This window comes from Melospiza melodia, chromosome 3, assembly GCF_035770615.1.
Source record: "Melospiza melodia melodia isolate bMelMel2 chromosome 3, bMelMel2.pri, whole genome shotgun sequence".
In the NCBI taxonomy this organism is placed as follows: Eukaryota; Metazoa; Chordata; class Aves; order Passeriformes; family Passerellidae; genus Melospiza; species Melospiza melodia.
Window position 1 is genome coordinate 13,583,954 of NC_086196.1, and position 22,108 is coordinate 13,606,061.

At 37.7% G+C, this 22,108-nt stretch overlaps 1 protein-coding gene across 1 annotated transcript in view; it reads left to right on the forward strand.

Moving 5' to 3' along the window:
• The first annotated feature begins 7,669 nt into the window (after window positions 1–7,669).
• Window positions 7,670–22,108, forward strand: part of GREB1 (growth regulating estrogen receptor binding 1) — an 88,403-nt gene continuing 73,964 nt past the window's right edge. The window contains exon 1 of the mRNA XM_063150846.1: window positions 7,670–7,807. The gene's annotated coding sequence lies outside the window, so the exon portion shown is untranslated. The remainder of the gene's footprint in view (window positions 7,808–22,108) is intronic.

Below are 22,108 nucleotides of genomic sequence, written 5' to 3' on the forward strand. Positions count from 1 at the left end.
GCAGGTAAGTTTGTCGTGGAATTCTTTTGCTTCAAGAATTATGAACTTTTTTGCTTCTCCCACCCACATTTCAGGTGAAATTTCTAGTCCTGGTTTCATCAGACATGTAAAACTGCTAGTCTGATATGAGGAATTCAAAGCCATTAAGAACTTTGTTCATATTCTGCCAGACTAAACAAGTCAACTAACACTCTATTATCTTGAATAAATACTGAATTAATTTTCATTTGCCATGTGTTTCATAGCCCTTCCAGTTAGACATTTCTTTAGGGTAGCTTATGGTATCACCAATGATGTATCAGATGCCTTGATAGAGGATGGAGTTTTCTTCATAGCAACCAATTTTCAGTCAAGTACTTGCATGGTAATAATTGACCTTGTAGAGAAGTGTAGAACTAAGGTGAGTTGTTCTTGTGCTCTAATGAATCAATCAGAATAAAAGAGGGAAAAATATATTACAGCTCCTCAAAGGCAAAATGTGGTTCAGGAGATTTGGAGTTGTGCATTTAATGACATAATGCAAATGCTGGTTGTCAGTATTGTGAGGCAAGGTTAGACTACTGCAGGTGCAGGTTTTCCTATCATGGAAGGGGCACATGATTACACCAAAATGTAAAAATGCTCATTTTTACTGTGTGTGCAACATAACCTAATTGCTAATTTCTCTGTGGTCATATATGTAATTCCACAAGGAATGAATATTACTCACTCTTTTTTTGTATTCTGGAAGATGTATTTTATCATTGCAGTTCCAGATTGTATAAACCCACTGTGATAGAGCAGGTTTGTTCCACCTGGAACAGCAAAACAGTTTGGAGTAGATATTTAGAGCCATGTTAGTTTGAGGTGATGTGAGGAATGTGCTGAGCAGTGTTAAAGTCGCTGAACAGGAATTGGTGGCTGTTGGCTGCTCAGACACTAGGAGGATGTTAACAGCTCATCATTTGAGGATTAGGATACATGAATTCCTGTATTAACCCATGTGGAAAACATTGCATCAACATTTAACTATGCTGTTGTTCTAGCCAGTCATAAGATCAAATCCTGTTGTTCCCGTGCTTCTCTGTCCTTGCCTGCTGACGTTATCTCAGAGCGAAGAAGAGCCCCACAGGGATTCAGGTTCAGAAAGTGTTTTCTGTATTTATATGAAAATTAATAAGAGTTATTATTCTTTTAAATGAAAATCAGATGTTGAAGTAACTTGCTTGACTATCAGGAGTTTTTGCTGTGGTGTTCTACTGTTAAAGAGTTTTATTCTAGTATGTTATTGCTTACATTTTACAAAGCTGATCATTAAACATCACACATTCTTTATTAGAACCATCTTGGAGATGAAAATATAAATTATACCCCATTTACTCTTATCTTAATGCATATTAAAATGACTGTGCATTCTTTTAACACCTCCAGACATTAATTGTACAAGACATGATTCTTCAAATAAAATATTTGATTATTTATCTGTAATTGGTTTATTTTTCATTACACTGATTCTTAGTGTGCCACCAGGGGGCAATAATTCATTTCCTAAATCTGATCTTTTACCATCAAAACCTGCCAGAATAGTGAGTGGATTTACTAACATTTCTTAATGACTGTATGTCAAAGGCAAAACATGAGTTTCTTTAAATGATTCTTAAATGACTTGTGTAATTTAATATTTTACCATGTACTACTTAGCTTTTACTTTTATTTTGAGCAGCTGAAATTTGACTGCTTTGTAAAAGTTTTTACTAGTGAACTTCATGCAGCACTGAAATGATGAATGGTTTGTATTTCATGCAGTGTGGGATTTTTTTGGTATTTTTTCTATTGCCATTGTAAAATTCAAAATTTGTTTAAATCATATTATTTTCCCATTCTTTTACTTTTTGCTGCACTAATATACTATTAATATTTATTAGCTCATATATGTGATCCTGAAGTTGAAAATACATCCATTAAAAAGTACCTTATATCCTTATATGATTTTTTCTTTCTTTGTGTACACAGTGGTTACAGCATTCTGCAGGTAAAGCCAAGGCTGCCTTCTGTAAAACCCCACAGCTCTGTATCCAATGCAATCTTTCCTTTCAAGACAATAATCTTGTAATTGGATCTTACATTATGTGCACATGTGTTCCTGAAAAGATGAGCCAGAGGAAATACATTCCTGCAAAAGTGCAAAAGTAAAATGTCATGAAAGACAGCAATTTCTGTAAATATCTGCTTTAACTACATGGGGCTATAGAGTTATCTAATTTTAGTATATTTGTGTGTCAGTCTGTAGAAGCTTCCAGGCCTCCCTAGGGTCCTCACCACTGCATAACCATTAGGCATAAAGGTGTACATTTTATGCTGTAAAATGTAATGACTTAAATCTGTTTCTGGCAATAGTAGAATTTTTCTTCATGCGCTCAGCTTAATTTGCCTGAAAAAATTCTTCCTGTACACATGGCAAATAGTCACCCTTTAGTCTAAGAAGGCAGATCTCCTATTTCTTCACTTTGTTGTGTGAGTATGAGGAAGATTGAGTCAGTTAATCAGAGCAGCACAGTGCTAAACAGCATTTGTTTTTTTTATGTCCTGAATGACACTTAAGAGTCATGGATGTGGTATCACATTGGGGAATAGGGTTTAGTTCATGATATAAACTGAAGCTCCTGCTTCTTCTGCCTGTATTCAGAAAAAAGAGTATATAGATGGAAAAAGGACCCTTAAGGTGACATTAGGGTTGTGTAAATAGCAAGTCCTTGCTGTATATGAACACTGGTGTCTTACTGAAAAAGTTCAGAGGATATTGTGTTCTTAGGAAGGTTTGGAAATTTGGCAGTAAGCCATCTGCCATGGTCTGACAGAGCCTGGGGGTTTCTAGGCAAAGGTCTTCACAGAGCCTGCTGGATGTTTTCATCCATGCTAAGGAATTTATCAACAGGAGAAGATTCCTGTTGCAAAAGGTCATTATTATATTTTTTGGTTTGTATCTTTTCTGTGGCAGAAGAGGTGCAAAATTCCCCGGTATATTTAATTTTGTCAACTCTAAACATATGGAAAAGTTGAAGTATGTTCTTGTAAGACAGTTATTTTCATATAATGAGTTTAAAAATATCCTTGAAATTAATTGGATTTTTTTGTTGTTATTGTTTTGGGGTTTTTTTGTGTGGTTTTGTCTGGGTTTTTGTTTTAATTTTGGGGGTTTGTTTGGGGTTTTTTGTGTTTGTTTTTTTTTTTTTTTTTTTTTTTTTTTTTGGTTCAGTTCCACTTTTTTGGGATTTTTGGATGGGTTTTTTAAAATTTATTTTATTATTTAATTTTACCTTATAATGTGAAAAAGTGTTATACAGTACCTACTTGAAATAAGAGTAGCTTGCTGTTACATGTGCAGTGAGATTTGTGATTTAGCACAAAAAGCATAAAAGTAATTCAAGCCTCACACATTGGCCACTTCCATCCTTTCCTCCAGTTTCTCACTCTCTAATAGCAGTGAGAACTTGAAATGGATGAGAAATGTTGGGGCACCTGTTTGTGCTGAGGGAAGGTGTAGGAGAAGGAGATTCTGAGAAAGTGGGTTACCTGCTACTGCGAGGCAAGCTGTAGACAGGTACTGGAAAAACAGAAACCACTGGAAAACCTCAGGTACTTGTTTCCATTTTTGAGGCATCTGCATTCCTCCATGGTGTGCTAGTCCAGCCCCAGTGCTTCCATGTCTTACCATCAGGGAGCAACACCCCTTGTGAACAGACCCCAGGCCTCCAGCAAGATGAGATCGCCTCCAGCCCCAGAGGAGTAAAGCCGAGCAGACTTTTCTGCCTCTCTTCTCATCCTTCCCTTCCTCTCACATTTCCACCACAAGCAAAATGGAATGTAGGTGTTACCACTGAATGGTAATACCATTGTTTTACCATTGAGGAATGGCAAAATGCAGTTTTGCCTACAATACTGAGGAACCTTAGAGATTCAGTTAGGTTGGAAAAGACCTTTAAGATCATCAAGTCCAACCATTAACTCAGCATTGCCAAGTCCACCACTAAACCATGTCTCTGTGTGCCACATTGGCACATCTTCTAAATATCTCCAGGAATGGCAACTTAACCACTGCCTTTGACAGCCTGTTCCAAAGGCGGCCAACCTTGCTTGACAACCCTTTTGGTGCAGAAGTTTCCCCTAATATCCAATTTAAACTTCCTCTGGTGCCACTTGAGGCTGTTTCCTCTCATCTTCTCTCTTATTATTTGGAAAAAGAGGCCAACACTCCCCTCACTACAACCTCCTTACAGGTGTTTGTAGAGAGTGATATGGTCTCCTTGAGCCTCCTTTTCTTCACCTAGAGTTGGTTCTGATCAGAAGGCAAATTCTAATAAGTAATAATAAATTATTAATTGTAAACAACTGTTGTCATTATAGTGCAAGAGTTCTATTGTCATTACATTGCAAGGGTTCCACATTGCCAGAGTTTCACACCTCCTTGATGTTTCTTGTAGGCAGCTCCTCCATGCACTGACTCTTCCTTGTCCTCACAGCAACCAAATAACTCCAGTTCCCCTCAGCCAACCAATCCACTCTTTTATAACACTCTTCAGATTGGCTACAGCTGTGGCCTGTTAACATCAGGCCTGCACCTAATCCTTAATAATTGGCTCAGCTGCATCTCTTTAGGGGGTAAGATTACCTGCTATACTACCTTTATTTACTTATATTCTATCCCCCTGCAAACAACAATTTATATAACTACAGGAAAGCAAAAATGATCAGGTTTTTACAGCAGTGACTTCTATAATTTTAACTTGTTAGAAAAAATGAAGGAATTCTTTTTTCAAATATGTTCCCTAATCATGTAATTTGGTACTCTGCAATTCCTGTGTTATGGGAAACTGGAAGAATTTCTTTTCAGTGTGCTTTTTCCATATTATTCTCAACTAAATATCTCAATAGATATTTATCAGCTCAGTCACCAGTTTTCCAATTTGAAGACTCTTAACCTATGTAATCTGTTTTGTGTGGAAGTTATTTCAAATCTCTAGTCACTCTTGTATGTTGCTTTTCTGTTCTGCTGTAGCCTTTTCAAATGTGACATTTGAAAGGAATAAAATGGTAATCTGAAAGGGAAAAAAAAAAGGAGGGTGAGAAAAGAAATTTTTTTTCCCCAGCATGAGAACAATAAAGCTGTGGATCATATTGTCTAGAAATGTTGTATAGTCTTGATCCTTGGAAGTTTCCAAGACACAACTGGGTAAAGCCCTCAGTAACCTCACTGCACAGCTGACTTGTCTTTGACTGTGAGACTGGGTTAGACACAGCCAGTGGTCCCTTCCAAAAGGCTACCTATGATCCCATGATCAGATACCCAGTCAGGGTACCAGAAGTCTTAAATGTAGACTTAATGCAATGTCAAACTGATGTTTGCTTCTTTATTCTCTATTCTTTCCCTAAAACATCGTGTGTGCCTTTTTGCCAATGGGTGAGCATTGTTTAGAGAAAACTGTCTGTGGTGCTCAAGCCCCTCTTTACTAAGTGGGTAGGAGACCATTATTATGCACATAGTTGGCAGTTGTATCCAGAGCAGGGAAAAAAAGCATCAAAGGGTAGTATTGTGAAGTGTGGCTTTGGGAGCAACATCCTTCCCATCTCTCTGTGCCAAGTTACTTCGCTGAATGTGGACAAAAGCAGATAGTAAGGAGAAAGTATGTTTGGGATTGCCTGGATCTGTGGCTGCTGCTGTTGGATGAAGCAGTGGCAGAAACATTGGTTCAAAGAGAGGGAGTTGTCTGCTGCAGGGGAAAGGGACTGCACTTCGTGCCTCTGGCGTGTCTATTGCCCCTGGTTAGCTCCTGCACTGGAGAGACTCAGCAGAATTGGAGCCAGTAGCTCCCTGACCATTCTTCTTCTGCTCTCTGGATAGGTGACTCTTCTGGCGAGCTGCTTTTGTTCTTCCACTGATCTCCAAATCTCTGTAGAGTACCCAGACTGTCAGCATGTTGGCTCTGAGTGCCATGGTGGCTTGTTAGAGCCACAAGGCAGATATTTTCTTGGACACCCATTGTTTTTCATTTATTAGTACTTAATTGAACCTGGCCTTTCAATAATCCACTGTTGTGAGATATGCCTGCAACATTTCACTGTCTGTGTTTGTGTAGCTTGAATAGTTTTCTGTCACTTCAGTGTTCTGTGCTGTACAAGGTATCAAGCTTCATTAAAGTCGTGTTCACCTCATCAGTCAGCCAGTGGTGATCCACTCTTATATAGCATACTTCTACTACTGAAGTTGGTTTAAGGTACATATATATATAGGTCTTAATCTTATAGCTGGTAGTTCAGCAGTTTTGTATTTTGTGTAAAAAACCTCTGGTCCTGATGATACATTACTTCCTAGTGATCTGTCCATTCTAAAGCTTCCTTTGCTTTAGAAAGAAGTTCTGACCTTCAGAAATTGTGCTGACAAATGTGACATCTCTGGAGTGTTCTAGAAAAGAACATAGATGATTTTATAGAGATATTTTTTAGTACCAAAATGGTTAGAAATTTTATTCTCTCTCCTTGTTTTAACTTTTTTTACTTTTGAAGTTTATCTGTTCTTAAAAGAAAACCTCTGACTTAGTACATATTAGGAGTGCTATGGTTTGGTGGCCATACATCACTGGCGAGAGCCAGAAGCATCTCGAGACCTCCAGAGGGAGACCCTGTCCAGCTAAATAAGGTGTGCAACCTTAAGCAGTCAAGATTTTTTAGAAGTCTTCAGCATCACTTACCTCTCTCCACAGTCTTTTTAACAAACATAAACACTTTATAAGGACTGTTTTGTCATGTGTCTAAAATTAGGTCCTTAAGAAAAATATTCTGGTTAGCTGTAATTATATGTGACTTTTGGGAGCCATGTACTGATTGCCTGAAAGAGCTCCTAATCACCATAACTGCTCAAAGTGAAAAAAGACCCCTTGAACGCATTTGTCATTCAAGCTGAAAAGTCAGAGTACTTGTTCTGGTGTTTTCTGTGATCTTAAAGGGGTTATTTCATAGCTCATAACCTTAAAAAATATTACTGATTACTTTTTCCCTTTCGTTCTCCATTGCATCATGAGAGTATGCTGCTATTTAAGTCTGGCTTTGCAGGGGAAAAGTTTCTTTACAAAAAAGCTATTTAGCATAAAGCTTGAGAAACAAAGAGCATAAACAATAGGTAAACTGGATTTGGGAGACAACTAGCCATCCGGGGCACTTTTCTTTATCTGTATAGATCTCTTAAACTAATCTCCAAGTGGCAGGCTTTGGCTACTGTGACTTGATTTTTTAATTTTTTTATTTTTTTAACTCACAGATAAACCCCCAAAGTTTCCAGTTTCCCCAAAACGCTTCCACTTTCCCTTTGTATCCCCGGTCTTCCCTATGCATTTTCTATTTTATAACTCTTTTTTCCCCGGGGCTGGTGAAATTGTGTGCACTTTAGATCCCAGAGCCGACTGAGGCACGTCTGGGAGGGAAGATACCATATTCCGTGGGAGGCAGGGGTGGGGATGCCTGGGCGGAGAGGAAAAGGCGGGGGAAGGGTGAGGGCTTGTATTCTTGACCTTAGGTAGCTGGTGCTGAGAGGTAGCGCATTGTGTGGGAGCGCACAGAGAGCTGCAGCTCTCTGGGGATGGGAAGGAGGGAGCGAGGAGGAGGGAGGAGGAAGCTGGGACAGCGAGGGGGGAGGAGGAGGAGGAGGGAGCAGCATCTCTATCTTTCTTTGCAGACCACGCTGCTAAACAGCGAGGGGAGGCTCATGCTTCCCTAATGTTCATCACTCCCTGCTTCCAGCGTGGTCGCACGCAGAGCAACAAAGAGAGTCTCAGAGGTAAGAGCCGTGCAACCTGCAAAGCTGCAGCTTCTGCCAAAATAAGGGGAAGCAGCAGCAACAATAGAGAGAAAAGCTTATCAGCACCTGGGAATGCTCCGAGACGGCAGGGGGGTAAGGGGAAGCGCAGGGCTCCTGAAGGTTAGGGCAGTGTTAGTCCCAGCAGCAGCAGCGGAGCCAGAGGGGAGCAGGGCAGGTCCGGGGGGATCGGGACAGCACCAGCCCAGCTGCCCGGTGGGAAGAGCAGGGAATGGGTATAACTGGTACATGGATAAACGGCACTTAGCAAGGGCTAGAAATAATTTGTTTTTTATTTACCCAAAATATAGTTTTGGAGTGAACAAAACAATCCATTACTTTGTGCGTGTCCGAAAAAAACAAAAAAGTGAAGTTAAAGTCTGCAAATTGTTTTGACTTTTTTTTTTTTTTTACCTGAAAGTTTGATTTTTCATTTTAGGACAACGTTTCAGATCAAAAATGCACTTAATAGCAACAACAAGGAAAAAAGACAACATTCCAAAAATAAATGTGCTTTTAAAGTCAAACAAAATGGGGTATTTGACAATTATTTTAAGAAAATATCTGTGATACCGAAACAAGGTATGGTGTTTGACTAGAGAAATACTGTTTCATTTCATTTAGGAAAAAATCAAACCACAATTTTATACTTGTCTGAAATGAGATTTCTAGTTTTGTGTTCAGACTAAAAAATCAGCAATTAGTTTAGGTGTATTTGTAAAGTGAAATGTTTATTTTACTTGTGGATACTGGCATCTTAAATGAAGGAGACAGAATCTATAGCATCTCTACATTGCAAAGATTGATGTTTGGTTTTTTCTTGTGCTTTGTCTCATTTACTTTACTTTTTGAGGTATGGGCTACATTGGTTTTGATCTAATATTTCATAGACCCTTCTGAAATTATTAATTAATAAAAGTTATAGTGTCAGTGTTTGTAGTTAAACATGTAGAACCACACTAACCACCAGTGGTTAGTATGTCTTATGGATGAGAGTCTTTAGGACCTAATGTTGGGTTTTGTTTTGTTTGGTTTTTTGTTTGTTTTTGGTTTTGTTTTATTGGAGTTTTTTTCTGTAAAACATAGATTCATTCTCGGAAGCTGGACATTCTGCAATATTTGTGCTTAATTGGAAGTTTCTGTGTTTTCATCTCAACATTAGGTAACTAAAATAGCTGTGGTGAGTTGATTTGTTGTTTGAGGGAGGAAATTGGAGCCACCTCTCTGGTGCATTGGGAACTTGGAGGTGGTAGAGCTACATTTGATTTGCTTTTTTGTCAGTGTAAATTTACGGCTACATGTGCACATCAGATCACCATCAGGGTCTGTACTGGTCTACATTGCCTCATTTTTCTTATACATGAGAGAAAAGCCACATCACAGCAATGAGACTTCTCTTCCACCAGTTTTTACAATGATCTTAATTGCTGTTTCAGGGCTTATTTCATTTATATTATTATTTTCAAAATATCAATAGGAGTCTGACATTGCTCACCATGTCTGGTGTGGTAGTTGTCACCTCTGGCTTTGAAATTTACTTAAGTTAGTAGACAATCAGAGTTTTATTATAAAAGAAAAACAAAATAACTTGCTTTCCTGTCTGCCCACCCCCTTGCTTATACAACTAATTTGGCTTTGTTTGGGGGATTTTAAAAAATTTTTTATTCTGTCTTTTGATTTTCTGACTTAGGAACAACTGATACATTTTTGAAACCTCTTGTTCTGTTTTGTCCTCAATGTACAGCTGTTTAAGAAAATATTGAATTAATTGAGGCTTTAAAAGTGATCTTTTGTTTCCTTAGAAAACCTAAATTTACTGTGTACAAAATGATAGTTTTATTTTTACGTTTCTTTTTGGTTTTGACTACAGTTTTGATTTTCAGTGGCTTCTGTTAAAAACTCACTTTGGAAAGTTTTAGCTGTGTTAGATGCATAAAGAAACAGTAAAAAAGAACCCAAATGCAAATCTACCATTGCAGGTAAATTTCATTTGAAGTTAACATTCTTTTCTACTTAGACAATAATTAGCTACTGTTCTCTTAAAACAACTTTCCATGAATTGTATTGTTCTTGAAGTTTATAAGGGCTGGATGCAAAGCTCCCTGAAGTCAGGAAGAGACATTCCATAGACTTCAAATGGCTTTGGATCAGGCCTGTCACGTGAGATTAGCTCCTGACAGAAGATGTAATAAGCACAAGCCCAGAAAGGAATGATTTAGGGATGGAATTTCACTCAGGCTGTGATCATCTTTGTGTTGTGAATATCTCTTAGTCACAATGTTTTTATTTTCTGTTTTTCCTTGGTATCTGGAATATAGGGTTTTCCTTCTCACTTATGCCTCAAGTCTGTTGTCTGTTTGTGTCTGTATTTAAATTCCTTGTTAGGGTAGTCTGTCTTTGGATACAATAGCTCTGAATCTCTCAGATGAGATTTCGTGTTACTCAATAAAACTATGCATAATATGCACAAAGTTAAGGAAAGAGTTTTCTAATGTGAAATACCAAGTTAAAAACAATGGATTGAATTCTGTGTTTCCTTGTTAAACCAAAAGAATGTATTCTGTATGAGAAATTACTGGCTTCCATAGTTTCTCTTTTAATAAAACAACACCTGTCCCCAAAACCCAGAAGATACTGCTCTATAAAATGTGAAAAGTGACAAAGCAAGACATTTACAATTTTTCTTCATTTGAAGCTTGTGGAGCTTGCACTCTGTAAAAGTCACCATGAGAAAAACAGCAGAATTTTGTTTAACAAAATAAAAAGAAGGGCATTTTACAGCAGAGTTAAGTAAAGTGGCATTTGAATTAGGAAGTTGTAAACTTTAAAAGGTGATTCTTACTAATAAATCAAAGAGCCTGTGAGACTCCCAGACTCTCTAGTGATGCTGGACATAGTTATCTTTGGGGGAAAAGTGCCTTTGATTCTTATTGATTGTGGTTTTTCTAATGAATACAAAGCCTGCAAGGTGAATGATAAGTGATCTCTCACTCCTTTTTTTTCTCCTTCATACAAAATAAAGCATTTACTTACTCAGATCAGGCAGAGCCAGAGATTTATTTCATGTGAGTGAAAGCTATAAAAGGCTAGTGGAACTACAATCATAGAAAATCGACATGAAAACATTCCTACTTTTACAAAAACATGCCTGCATTTGTATTTCCACGTGTGCACAGGGAAAGTATTGCTTCCTGAAGTACAGCTGAATAGTTCTTTGCTTTTTTCCCCACACAGACTATGGTTCGTGTTTCAGTCAGTTGGGAAATCTGACTAAATCTTGAAAACTTCTTTTATACAGATTGTGGCAGGAAACACTATAATTTACTAAGGAAATTGAAATGTATCCCTAATGCTCATGTTATAGATATTTGTAGCTGTAACTTTATAATTATACTTAAGGATTCCAAAGATTGTTGGTTTGTTTTCAGTTTGTCTTTATTTGCCATTGCCCATGTGCTGCCTTTCATGTTTAAATATTTATGTGAGGAATAAAGGAAATCTAAGAAGTAACATTGGCACTGGGGTATCTCTGAAGAAACAGTAAAAGAAGATTGCCATTTGCCTACATTGTATACTGCAGAAAAAATGTTGTAAAATATAAATACTGATCTAGTGTTATATGAAGAAAATACCTTTTTTTTTCTAGTTGAATAGCACAGCAGTACTTCATGTACTAAAAGCAATCTATAATTATGTTGATGGCATATTTATATAATTATGCAGCAAATAAAAATGAAAAAAATATTTGTAGAAAGTTTATTAACATCACAGGAAAGATGTATAGTAAAAACATAGAATCATAGGATATCTCAGTGGAGAAGACACTCATATAAATCATCAGGTCTAACTCCCTGCTCCTTGCAGGACAACCTAAAGCTAAACCACTTAAGTAAGAATGTCATCCAGACACTCCTTGAACTCTGTCAGGCTTGGTGCTGTGACTCTGTGCCAGTGTCCAACCATCCTCTCAGTGAGAAACTTTTTCCTGATGTCCAACATGATGCTGTCTTTCCCTGGTTAGCTTCATTCCATTCCTTCAGCCACTGCCCTCAGTTCTTGTCTTTGACACCATCTTGTCACCCTCCTCTGGACAGACTCTAGTAGTTTGATGTCTTTCCCGAGTTGAGGCACCCAGAATTGCACACAGCATTGGAGGTGGGGCTGCACTGATGCAGTGCCCAGAGGGACAATCACTGCCCTCGACAGGCTTGCTATGGCTTGTAGGACATGACTGGCCCCTGTGGCTGCCAGAGCACACCCAGATTCACATTTCCATTGATCCAAACCCTCAGATCTCTTTCTGTGGGGCTGCTCTCCAGCCCAGTTTGTATGTTTAACCAGGATTGCCCCATCCTAGATGGAGAATCCAGCACTTGCTCTTATTAAATTTCCCTAAGTTGGTGACTGTGCTGCTTCCTAATCTCTGCAGGTGTCTTTCTATATTAGGCCTCTTGACCCTTGACTGATTCCACAGCTCCTCCTGTGTTTTTCAGCAAACGTACTCCTGTGTTAGATAATTTATACAAATGTTAAATAACACTGGCCCTAAAATTGAGCCCTGTTGAACCCTGCAGTTGACTGGCTGCCAGCCTGATGATGCCCCATGTACTATAACTCTTTGAGCCTTCATTATGTCCTCCTAGAAAAAGATGTGATCTTACAAGGATCTTCAAGAGACATTTGTCTTCAAAATGACAGTGACTTTTGTTCTGTATGAAATAGAAGTTATGTAACTGTCTTGAGCATATTTGAAGTATCATCTGGGAATTGCACAGTATTGTAACTTAGAGCAGACAACCTGCCTTTTTCTCCATGCCTAAGGCAGCAAGGAAATCAAGAAAGGCATGAAATCAGAATTATAACAACTTCAATTTTTAGAGTATCACCTCTTTGCCTACACTAGCCCACTGATGAACATTATTACCTATATGTTCATGTGGCCTCAACTTGATCTATACACTGTTTCTTTTGTAATTTGTGCATAAGCAACAGTTTACAGCCTAGACAGACAACATGTGTTTTAACTTATATAAATTACCCTGGCCTAAGTGCATCCATGCCTCTTCAGCTGCTCCATCATAGCTACTCATGGCTAAAAGCTTTTGTCTTTGAGGCCTTAAGAAACACGGAGACCTTCAGTTACTTTGCACTAAACCACTTCTGTTTTGAGAGCTGAATTTCCAGTTTCGTGCTCAACATATCTTTAATTTTTCTGCCATTTACTTCCTCTTTCATCAAACCTAATCATAGTCTTATTTTCTTTTAGAGGGTGGGAAGGTGGAAGTGGAATTTTTGCAAAGCTGTTAATTTAATGTACTGGTCTACAATCCTACATCTACCAGTTCAGCTGTGACATGGGGAGGTTTAACACAGAAGGGAAAAAAGCTCCTGCTCAGAGAAGTAATAGGAGGAACAACTAGAAAATCAGGTAGTGTTGCTGTTTTCTGGGGAGATGTGCTTAGCACTGGTGACAGAATAAAAGGGAAATACTGTCTTTTCCTTGGGATTATTAAGCAGACATTGTGTTTGCTGATGCAAAAATTAGTATTACTCATACCAGTTCAGATAGCTGTGTTAATGAATTTCTTTGGTTAATGGACCTGACTTTGCTCTTCCACTGATTATTCATTTGTTTCTGATATGTTCTTGCCATATATTTCTGTAGCTTAATTCACATATGTTTTGTATGATCTAAAAGATTGCTTCATCTGGTTAATTTTGTGCTCCCATCCATCGAAGTCATGACGCCATAACATCACTATGCATATGGATGTTTTTGTATGGAGGCTCAGTCTATCTAATGGACTGCCTTCCCATATGGGGAAGCCAATGATTCCAGGTACTGTACATATCAAAGTAGATACATGTCTTTATTTGTAGTTTGGTTGATTACTAGAGAGCTTAGAAAATTACAGTATTCTCCAGCTACAATGCAGGTCTTCTGAATTTCTCACTGCATATGTTATAAAATAGATGCCCCTAATAAAGACTGAGATAATGACTTTAAAATACTCAGAAAAGGCAAATCCTTCATTATACCTGTGCATTTCTAGCATTTAGTTATTACTGTGCCATAAAGGATCCCTACAATCTCCAAAGATCAGGTCACATTTTTCAGTTAAAATACCAACATCTGTACATTTCAGGCAGTGATTGTGCATAGTCTTCTATAGATTTTCATATGTCTTTCCTTGTGTGTATGTCTTGTTTTATTCAATGAAGTTTCCCAATATGTTCTGATGCTTTATTTTATTTTATTATTTTATTTTATTTTATTTATTTTATTTTATTTTATTTTATTAAGGGAAAGACAAAGGCAGCTGAGGGATCCAATTGAGAGGTGTGAAAAAGAGTGCAGCAAGGGGGGAAGGTGACTTGGATTGAGTTCATTCCCAGGTTTCAGCCCACTGACAATGTTCACTGTGTGAATTGTGTTCTCTCTTGGGTTCTCTTTAAGGGAAATCCAATGATTTCCCTCTGAGGCAAAACTTAAGCATTGTTCTGGAGCTAATTTATTTCAAAGGCTGCTCCCACTCAGCAAAGTGGATGACACAATTACCTATGACTCTCCTAATCCCACGTGATTTTCTAATACTGTTGAAGTAGGTCTTGTATCTTGTGTGTGATGTGATGCAACATCCCCATTCATGTATCACAAGCTTTTAGTTCTATGCCAAAAAATGCTGCTCTGATAAAAGCTTCCATACAGCCTGCATAATAATGAAATTAAACTGACTGGGGGAAAGACCACACAGAAATACAATGTCAGGGCCATGGAGGCCCAGCTGAGGCCCAGAGACACTTTGGCCCAGCATCAGGTGATGTGAACATGGTCCTGCGTTGTGAATGCAGGCAGTTCTCCAGCTCTGGACATAAGGACCTGGCATCTTTTCCTGAGCCAGATGCTTGCAGCAGTAGAGGTGTAAGGTCATGCTGACAGGTCAGTCTGGGTGGGAAGTCATGGTGTATAGGATGGCAGCAAGAAAACAAAGCTTCATGGATGGAAGCTATTCCCATTTCAAATTAGCTATACTGCTTCACTGTATTTTCACTGCTAGGTGGCATTGCTTTTGCCTGTAATTTGGTTTCTTTGGAATTGTGCTCACTTTCTAAAGACAAAAGGCTGTCTTGAATTCAAGCTAAATCTTACTCAGTTGGAATGATCCCTTTAAACCTTGCAGATGAGATCTTAATCTATAGGGAAAACTTTCTGAGGTAGGTTGGTTTGTTTGTTTTTCATTGTGTGCTTCTGTGGGTCCAGGATGAAATAAAGTTTTCTTTTTAAGATGCAATTTTTGATACATCCAATTAGAAATTTCTTTCACAGTTGTATTTTTTTAGGTTATGTAGTAAGAGTCTGGAAACTTCTAAAGATGATGTCACAATGGAGAAAGAATAGTCTGACAAACAGCAGAACTTCAAAGGAATAATCTATTTCTTGTATCTTCTGCCTAGATCAGAATTAAGCGTAGCTGCAGCCACAGAATTTGCCAGCACTCAGGGCTGTGTATAAATGCATGCACATGGAAAGCTAGTGTGTTTTACTAAGGCTTTATTCACACATCTTCTTTGGACTGCAACTGTGCTGGCTGAGATGGTTCCTAATAACCACAGTTCTGTAAACTCTGCCCCTAATAACTCCTTACTGCACTTCTGCCAGAGAGGTGACTGTGCCAGCAGAGCTGCTCCTGTGCACGGCTCCTAATCCATTCCTCTTGAATTGAATAGAGCTGCTGAAGATCTATTACTGTAACAGTGTTAACTTTTTGTTACTAAAGAGGGTCAGAGATTGCTCGCAAGGAAAACAATGTATATTATATATATATAACACTGGCAGGGCAATAATTTCCAACATCAGAGCAGTAATGAGCCTCTATAAAATAGATTGTAATCTTCAGTGGGCGCTGCCAGAAGTGGAAGATTTGTTGATTGCCATTTAATTTATGTCACTGATTTTTCAGTATTTTCCTCTTGCTATATAGGTATGACCTTAGGTTTGTATACATGTTGCTTATTCACAGGTAATTTGTGTTAGCCATGGTCAGGATTCAGTTAAATGATAATATTTATAGACTTGGGGTTCATTAGGTTTTTTTCCCCCCTGTGTTAACTTTATCTGTTTTACATTCTTGCCACAGCTGCTCTGAGGGCTCTGTACTGATTCAGAATCCGAGCTCCTGTTCTGTTTAAACACATGCAATTTATTTTAAAAATAATGAGATTAAACATTGAAAATAAATCATCAGGATCTATCACTGAACAGAAATCCTTGGGGTCTGGTTTAATTCAAAACCCACCAAAGTCAGAAAGATCCATTAGAACAGCCCTTATGTGGCTATTATCAGCATTTTGTCTGAGAACTTTATGAATTCCTAAACTCCTTAAAAACAACTTTTTCCCCCTCTTTGCTACTTTTTTTTTCTTGTTGGTTTATGCCCTATTTTTATGGTAGTAAACTAATACAGAGAAGAGAGTTTTTGAAGATCTCAAGATTCTTGGCTGTTTGAATACCATACAATTCCTTTGTGAATTCAGTTTCACTCTTTTCTGGCAGACATTAAAATAAATAAACATTGGCTGAGCTGAGTAGATAATATTAGGTGATTTAGAGCTGGCTTTGAAACAAGCATTATTAATCCCAGTGTTTGCATAATAAATGATGAATAGTTTGGTTTTTAAAATGTTGACATTTATCTGTTTTTCTCTATCTGTTGCATTAACACTGGTACATCATTGACTTTTAAATTATGAGGAATATTGTCAGTGTAGAAAACAGTGGTATTGATGCCAGTTTGAAAAAAAAATCAATGCAAAACAATTTATCATTTGGGCATAGTTTATTAAACTAAAGATATTTTAAAAGCTTGTATACTGTGAAATCCATCACATTTTGGACCAGACTTTGTCCTCATTTCAAGCTAAAGAATTTCATGGCAGGATAATATTTTAGCACTGTGTTACAAAAAATTGTTGTCAAAGCACAAGAGACCGAATATAAATACTAGTTTGGCTGAACTCCAAATTTGTGCATACATATGGATTGTCAGCAGGTTGGTCTTGTTAAGAGGTTTTACATGTATATGTGATTTCACTTACATATTTGGAGTGGGTTTTCAGCAGGACCTCCCAGAAGAGTAAAGGAGAGAAGGGTGTTTCTCTAGATGTTTGCTTGACTTCCAGTGTTTTAGCTGGATGTGTACTATTTCTGTTTGACCATTTTGTTCAATTTCAGTCCCTCAGAAAGGTGAAAAATGAAGTTGTCTAAAAGCACCCATGATAATCTCTGGTAGTTTCGTGGAAAATTATTCTTTAAATATTCTGGAAAACAGGGGAAAACTGATTCAATTATAAATCACATAGGTGTGTAGGGAGCAAAACAATTTGAAAAAATGTTAAAATCACCTTTCTTTTTAAAATATGAATGAATAGAAAATTATATCGATCCTTAACATATGGCATGCGCACCATTTAAAATGTATAAGTTAATTGAGTGAAGTTATGTCTGCAAGCAACATCTGCATGTTAGAAGTAGAAATCTGTGTGACACTGGCTAGGTAGAAATACTCTGGGTGCATGTGCACATTATGATGACAATGTTGAGGCACTTTAGACAGAGTGGTTGGCTTTTAGAAGGCAGATGTTTGAGAATGGTTTCAAAACCAGAAAATCAAAGGTTTTTTTTTTTTTTCTTGTTGATGCTTTTCCTTCTACTCTTTTTGTAAAATCTTTGGTGTTCCCACAGGTACATTAGGATACAAAGCAATTATGAAAAGCAAAATAAATCCTTAGTTTATTGGGTAAATTTGGAAACAATTTTTTTGACATTTCTGACCATCCTTCAAATAAGGATGTCAGAGTGCAGAGGTCAGGGTATAGAAGCCTTGGGATATCAAAAGGTGGTGAGAAGAATGGCTGGGATTTCCAGCAGCCTGAGAGTGCTCTTTTGTCTCTGGTGGTCGGTTGTTGAGGATGATGCCTGTGGACATCAAAGAAATGTACAGTGTTATCAAGGCCTGTCCTTTGCCCCCTGCCATGTAATGGGCCTCTTTTCAGGAAAACATTGGGAAAGCTGAGAAAGCAAGCTGTCCTATCGTAGTGCTATTAATTCAGCAAGAAAGCGGATCAATAACATTTGCACCAACCAGTAAAACAATCAGTTAGTTTCTAAAAATGCAGATTAGTCAAGCTTATAAATTAGACACTGCACATCCAAAAATCAATTTTTCATAATGTGTTTGTAATGAGACCTTAGTTTCAAAGAATTTTTTGCCTTCTTGGAAATATTATGGAGAACTGGTCTGAGAAAATGAAACAAAACAAATCCCCTGTCTTCCTTTAACACTTGCAAAGAGGTTTGATTTGTGGGTTGTTTTGTTTGGTTGGTTTTATTAATATGTACTGAGGTATTGTTTAAAATAAAAAGGAGCCAGTATTTAATGCAATTCATGCTTGAAATATTGACTTTGATGCCTGGAAGAGTTATGCCAACATTTTTAAAATTATATGTTTCAAATCCATTCAACCTTTTAATATACTGATGAAGGAACAGCTATTGTTTGTGCTAAATGCAATAAAATGTTATGAGAAAAAAAAACAACAAAACCCAACTGTTTACTTCTTGTAATTTTGTATTTCTTTTTAGAGATCAGAGCTTTTTAAACCCTCAGTTTTGAAAAGAAATATTGCAAATTTTAGTGGACGCTGGGGTGGTAATCTGGTCCTGAACCATGTAACAGCTTATTAAGCCTAAAATAGGGACTAACAGAGAGGAAGGCAGCCTAGAAATGGGCTTGTGCTGGTGATTCCTGTGAACCAAACTCTGGGTTTTTTAGCTGATTCAGAGCCAGTGAAAGTGCCTTTGTCATTATGCAGTGCTGCTGCCATGCTTGAACTAAGTAGACACCATGTAAAATATATTCTTCACAGGACTGAGGGCTGAGAAAAATTTGTGACTATGGATCAGTCTCTATAAATATTTGATAAACTCAGTTTTTAGGATTCACTGCTGCGCACATTTTGCTAAGAGTATATTGTTAATTAAAATGTACTTGAAATCTTTAATAAAATTAGACCACATGAATACACATAATTGCATTATTGTCATAAGAAAACTACATGAAGTCAATATGAAGATAGTAATGTAAATATCAGTAATGTAAATATTAAATATAATTAAGATGGTAATGTAAATATTCAATTTAAAACTGTGGTTGAATTGACAGCACACCTAAATAGAGGAAATTGGAGCTGTGACTTTTCAGCACGTGGTTATGTGACATCTTTAAATACAGCTCAAAGTGTAAGTGCAATGTGCTTTTGAAAGTCTAAAATGAAACTGTTTAAGGAGCATGTGTTTCTCTGCCATACTTCATTTTACTGTAATTTAGGAGTGAAGAGAAAACTTTTATATAAACCTATGAGTTAAGTTTAACTAGGAGAACATGGATAATAATATCATTGTTGCTGCATTAAAGTTTATAACAAGCAACAGGTGTGCTGGGATAATTGTTTTTTATTTGGATGGATATTGCACTTGAAACCTGGCATTTGGGGCTGCTAATATGACTCATCATTACTATCTTCCTGAACCCTCATTTAGTAAAGAAGATGAAGAGCTGCAGACTTGCTTGTGCACTTGAGTGACTGTAGAGAGGCTATGTGGTCATACTCATTTTCCTTGCTCTGGAAAGAGAGTCCAAATGCTTTTTACTTTCAGAGTACGGATCTTGAACACAGATACTATGTATTCCATAGTTAGTATATTTTATAATAGTTCATATAGTGCTGCCTCTGGAAAAAAACATGGAAAACAAAGTATTGCATCTCCTATAGCATTTTAACCTTTTTCTTACTACATCTGTGGTTTTTTTCCTTGTCATAGTTGCATCCTGATTTTGCAAACTTCTCTGTCCTTAACTTTTCACAAGAGAATATTCTCAGTGAGTGAAGAACATCCTTCTCTGTTAATTGGAGAGGTACAGATTTGGTGGATGGAGTGTTCAATGCATGAAATGTTAGTAGGATCTGTTGTGATAGGGCAAGGAGCAATAGTTTTAAAAAAAAGAGGCTTGATTAAGATTAGATATATAAGGAAGAGTTTTTTTTTTAATAGAAGTGGTGAAACACCAGCATAAATTGTCCAGAGAGATGGTAGTAGCCTGTCTCTGGAAACATTCAAAGTCAGGTTGGATGGTACTCTAAGTGACATGGTCAGGTTGGAGATATTCCTGCTCGTGGCAGGGAGGTTGGACTAGATGACCTTAAAAGTTTGTTTCCAAAGCAAAACTTTCTGTGATTCCATAGTTCAATGTTTTTCTTCGTGAAAGAAACAGGATATCATGCTTCTGGAATTATCAGGAATTATCATGAAACAGAACTGAAACTTGCTGTTATTACTGCTTATCTTCTGGCATTTTGTTTTTCTTCATTTTTGATATGGTACAATTAGATTAAATAGTTAAATTTGAATTTTATTATAATTTCTGAGGAAGTGGTCTTCTATGGTCTCCTGTTTTGATCTAACAGTTTTTCAGAAGAGTTTGATTGTGGATATCTAGAGAGGTATTGATTACTAATATCTTTGAATTCTGTCACAAATTTATAAGAAAGAATCCTATAAGAAACCTGTTACGTACCATGGGAAAATGCATGAGAATTTGGGTAATATGAAAGAAAGTGAAAAGCAAGTGTTGCTGGATAACACACGTTTTGTGTTTGGAGAAGTTGCAGCCTATGTTTGGATGACAGTGCAACAAACAGTATCACCTCCCAATCAAGATGAAGTTCCTGTCTTTAATTTCTGTATTTTAAATTAAGGCTCATTATTACTTAGTTCTTCCCTTTAATGTGTGCTGAAACACATGTTTAGTCTGACTTGCCTCAGAAAATGAAGAGTACAGTCAGTGCTCATTGACACTGCGCAGTGATGGGACAGAGTAAGAGAGAGGAAGTAAAAACAATTTAAAACATATAAACTAATAAGGATACACATAAAAAATGTGAACCTATTTATGAAGAGAATGGGAATAGCCTAAAGAAATTTGCTGCTGAGTGGCATGAGCAGCATTACCTTCAATAGTGTTGTGTGTAACCAAAGGCAGGGAGCAAACACAAGGCTTAAACAATCTACCCACAGCAAATCAGGAGCTGATGTAGAAGCTTTACTATTATAATGAACCAGATATTCAGCTTGCTCCTGTATTTACTTAATCTATGAAGTTTAAAGGTAAAGAAAACAATGTCTCTTATTGTCTCTTACATGTGTATATGTGCAGCTGCAATACCATGATAGTGTCTACAGGTTTGCAACAGTTTCTTTTTAGACACTCTTCATCTCTTCAACCTCTTCATCTTTTTAACAATGATAATTTTAAAGCCTAGTGGTGCCCAAGTGTCAGCATTAATTGTTTCATTGTTGAATATTCCAATTCTTGGAAAGGAGAGGTAGGTAAGTGGAGTATGTATATAGTTTTTGGGGAGGGCATTGAGAGTAAAAAGTTTTAAAAAGACAGTGAGTAAAAAAGAAGTCAGAGAAAGGAGGACAAAGGAGGGAAAACTGTGACCAGAGTGCACATAGACTTGAAGGCAGAGTCTGAAAAGCTAAAGGAGGCAGTTTGTGGTGGGCCTGAGCTGGAACTCCCAGTCAGAGTGGTTCCTGGTACAGTTTTGGCCTGTGGCACTCAATAGTCTTCCAGGCAGTGCTTGGGCTGGGAACGGCATGCACCAGGGACTGCTCCCAGAGCACATGGACCTCACATGCTGTCCCAGCAGCCTCTCCCCACAAAAGCATTTCCACAGCCATTCCCTTCCACACTGAGAAAGCTCCAATGCGATGACTTGCAGCACAGCCCTGGCACTGGTCAAAGTTCTGACTCAAACCACACTCAGTATGCCCATAAAGCCACAGGGCACTACATGTTTTCAGGGGAGTGGGCATAACTGGGCCAGCAGCAGTGGCCTGGTTTTATCTAGCAGTATAGACATGGCAAAGGAGCAACATTCCCTGTTTGTATGAACCTGATAAGTGGATGGGGTTCCTGAGAAGCTGCAACCTCACCTGAGTGGGAGTGGTTGCCTTTTTGAGTAGTGGTAATGGCAGGGGCTTCATTTGTATGTGCCTTCTGATAAACTCATTTCTCTGGAGTCTGTTGCTAAGGGCTGTTGAATGGGGCATACAGAGAAGTCACTAACAGCAATATCTAAAAGTTACATTTCTGCATGAGGGTCATATTTTGCCTTTGCCTTTTATGCAAAATTCTTGTGAGGTCATGCAAGTAGAGTGAT